The sequence below is a fragment of the Sinocyclocheilus grahami genome, unplaced genomic scaffold (assembly GCF_001515645.1).
Source record: "Sinocyclocheilus grahami isolate Dianchi unplaced genomic scaffold, SAMN03320097.WGS_v1.1 scaffold183.1, whole genome shotgun sequence".
Taxonomy (NCBI): Eukaryota; Metazoa; Chordata; class Actinopteri; order Cypriniformes; family Cyprinidae; genus Sinocyclocheilus; species Sinocyclocheilus grahami.
Genome location: NW_015505362.1, coordinates 502037 through 506193, shown reverse-complemented (window position 1 = coordinate 506193; position 4157 = coordinate 502037).

Here is a 4157-nt window from a genome sequence, read left to right as displayed (position 1 = left end):
AATGAATGAATGAATGAATGATGCATTTATATAGCGCTTTATTGTGTATTGTTGTACACCCAAAGCGCTTTACAATCATATGGGGGGTCTCTCCTCAACCACCACCAGTGTGCAGCATCCACTTGGATGATGCGACGGCAGCCACAGGACAGCGGCGCCAGTGCGCTCACCACACACCAGCTACAGGTGGAGAGTATGGAGAGTATAATAAAAAACATATTGCGAATTGACAGCATTTCCATTAACCGATGTTGCGACTAAAACAGAACTTTTTTCCTCTTGTGATAAGTCATGGCGATGGATGTTGGTAGGTTTAAGTAGGTTATATTGCAGCCGCCGCACTAGTCATTATTTTTAATCAAAGGAGACATATGCGTATATCTTTAGTGAAGGAGCGCGGGGAGTCACATCTGGGACACTTCTGAAACGTGCCGTGGCGTGGCTGGTATAAACACAAGCATTGACTATCGTGGCCGTGTGTCGGAGCCGTAATGTGCCACCGATGTGTACAGTGTAAATAAGGGGTTATCCAATCATTAATGGTATGAGGTGTTTCTTGGAAGTTATAGTACATTAAAGAATGATCATGTGACTTTTACGTACGCCAGCCAGGTGACGTAAAATGCGTTTTGTGATATATTCCTTTTTCGAATTGCCTGAAAAACCACCTCGTGTGAATGTAAAAACTTTTTTGCATGGGAGTTTTTGAGAAATGTACGTGTTTTCATTAGGCGTGTTTTCAGTTTGCAATTTCAGTTTGTGCAATTTGAAGGGTAATGGAAACGTGGCTACTGAGAAGACCCTAGCAATGCCTCGATCAGGCCATTAGTTTATGCAACAGGAAGAAACATAAATAAATGCTCCAATAAAGAAATCTCTGGCTTGTGAAGTAACCTATGGAATTCTTTTGCTGGGATATCCATGCGCTGACTGAATTTACAACTAAACAGAACTCATACTGTAACCTCTTTGCTAATGAGCCACTTGTGAAGTAAGTAGCACCATGTAGCGCTATGTCAAGGATATGATACTGTGGGAAATATCTACATCAGAGAAACCAATCAGACTGTTATCACTCTGATGAATAACACAGCAGTTACGCCTCTCCAGATAAGCTAATCGCTAACAGTGAAGCCCTGAAATCTAGACTGTCTTCCATCGGCCGTCTCTGTTTGATCACACACTTCCTGCCTCCGAAACCAAAGATCCAGCTTTTGTTTCAAGCTCAGATAAAAGAGACCTTAAAAAGCATGACACAGGAACGTTCGAGATAAAGGCCATATTCTCTCAGTTGTAAGGCTGTATGTTGTTTTTATGAGCTCTCTTAAACACTCTCATGTTTCAGAGTGATTAAAGGAACTAAAGAGGAATAAGGAGTGTGCCACTGGGTTTATGCTGTATGATCTGTGCATGGGAGTTTGTGTAATTTTATGACTTGTTTTTTTTCCGTTTAATTATTTGCATATGCTATTAGCATGAAAGCATGAGGTGTTTATGTTTAGCATGTTGCTAAGCTAACAATGCACACACATAAATGGGTCTTTTATGGATACTTGAAGTGTAAAATTAACTTTATTTACGTGTCTTCCACCATAATGAATGGATGTTTTCACTGACCTCATCTGCTATTAGCACGAAAGCATGTGCATTTTATGTTTCTTTGACTTCACAAGATGGGATTTTTGACTAACAACACAAAGTCTGGTCCATGTTGCAGCTTATTGCTGACAAAAACTATCCACTTAGACAGGAAGTGACTGTCTGGTCAAAACGTAGAATGAGCAGTAATAACAATCTGACATATTTCTGCGTGAAGCCGGATATTCACCACAGGCAAAATGCTGATAAATGTAAGATGAACCATGTGGTTGAAGAGGTTAAGTTGAAAAATACAATTATTTTAATTTTTAGTATAAATGTACATTTTTAATTTATCTATTTATCGGTTGATTTTTATATCTATGTTAAAATAGATCACATGCACAATCAGACCAGGAACATGCATTATGAAAGAAAATATAGCCAGTCGTGATTTCATGTTGCACTTTGTGAATAGCCTGTAAAACAACTTAATGTGTATGTAAATCACAATCAGAGGTAAACTGTCTCTATTAGTCTGTCAGTAATCTATTTGTCAATGCAACTGCAGTCTGAATTGCTGACTAACGCCTGAGAGGAGGCTGCTGCTCTTTCTGCTATTATTTCCCTGTTTTTCTCCCTCCCTCATTTTATTTTGCGCATTCTTCGGCCTATAAAGGAAAACTGACATCACTATCTTCGAGTTCCCACACACTCTTACGTCTCTGTTTCGCTGTTTCACATACACATTTGAAGGCTGAGTCATGGTACGGAACTAATTATTGGCTCTAAAATGCGATTGCTCCAGGTGTGGCTGCACTGGGAAAGTCTTTCTGCAGAAATGGGCCCCCGTCTCCTCAGGGTGCGTGAATTGTGTGTGTGTCGTCTACAGAGTTGGTGTGTCTATGAGAGACCCTTGTTAGTCTGTGTTTAGGACAGTGTGTGAGTGTACTTGGCTTTTTATGATCTGAAACGTATGCTAATTTTACAATGGTTCTGTTCCAAAACCTAGCGTACTTCCTTGTTGTCTGCTGCCTTATAAGGCAGCATCCTAACTGACACGAATCTTCAAAATTTTGAAACACTTAGCAACAACTCAAACAAGTAGAACCATTTACATAAACTGCTGACTCACAGTTGATTTCAGTAGAGTTTGTCGTTAGCATGTTGCTAAGCTAACAGAGCCACCAAAATAGATAAAAATGTGGTCTATTTTTATTGATACATAAGGTATGAACTTTATTTGCCTAACTGACACGAATCTTCAAAATTTTGAAACACTTAGCAACAACTCAAACAAGTAGAACCATTTACATAAACTGCTGACTCACAGTTGATTTCAGTAGAGTTTGTCGTTAGCATGTTGCTAAGCTAACAGAGCCACCAAAATAGATAAAAATGTGGTCTATTTTTATTGATACATAAGGTATGAACTTTATTTATAATCAACATTTCTCCTACTTCCTCCATCTCTAATGATGTTTCCACTGACCCTCGCGCAATGCATTATGGGATTGCAATCTCCATGAAAGCCTTACAGTTTAGCCAAAATGAGGCATTATTTTGATTTCTACTATTTAAAACGGTCTTTGTGTTGGGAATGTGTCCATGCTATCTTTAAATACTGCTTGTGTAGGCATCTCACTGGGTTTTGAACCGGAGCTAATGTTTTTGTGGCTAAATTTGAGTGCAAGCGTCTCTTAGCATTAAATGCTTTGTACTTTCCAACCTTCTGCTCTGGAATCACTCTCCTTACAGTGCAAACATGCACAGATCGGTTTCTAATATGCTTTCAGAGAACAAATGACGATAAAAACTCCTTTAGGAAGCTCATGTTACATCACCTCAGCCCTGGCAGTTGAACGCGCCGCTGTGTTGTTCTGAAGCGAACACTGAGTCCAGTTACCGTGACAAATTTGTTAACGTGATGGAGCCATTAGTGTTGAAGAGGGTGGCCAAATCAAGTTTCAGACTTTCCTTCAGCCTAACCCATTTTTGGGCTTTGAAGTCAGCGAAATGGTCATACTTGCTGTTCTGATGTCAGCATTTCCTGCAAACAGGAGACGAGGGGTCAGTTAGATTAATAGCCAAACGTGTTTATGGATTCGTCTACGTCTACAGGCAACTATGGGACTTTCACAGAAGGCATTTGTTCTGCTTGCTGTACGTCCATTAAAATGCAAAATTATATGGTGGGCCCAAAAAGCATTTGGATGCTTATGCCACACTTAAAAGTGAATGAATGTCATTGTATTCAAAATGTCAAACCAAGTGCTATCTGTGCTGCTAGAGCTTTTCTCAGAACTAACTTCAGAACTAAGCAAAAGAGTTTAAGCAACTGGCGTCCGTTTGATTTTCAGTGGATGTACGAAGTCACTTCTCCTCAAGTTCACACAGATGAACACTGATGTTAGACAACCAGAAAGTGTCCAAACCATTTTGAACTTTATATCTATTGTTTTCATCATTGCATGAGCCTGTGAAATCGCTGGATGAGTGCAGTTTTCTTTCCTATGTTGACATTTGTCTTTGGAAAAAGGACAGATCTAAGAGCTCATGCAATTTTAATAGTCAACATC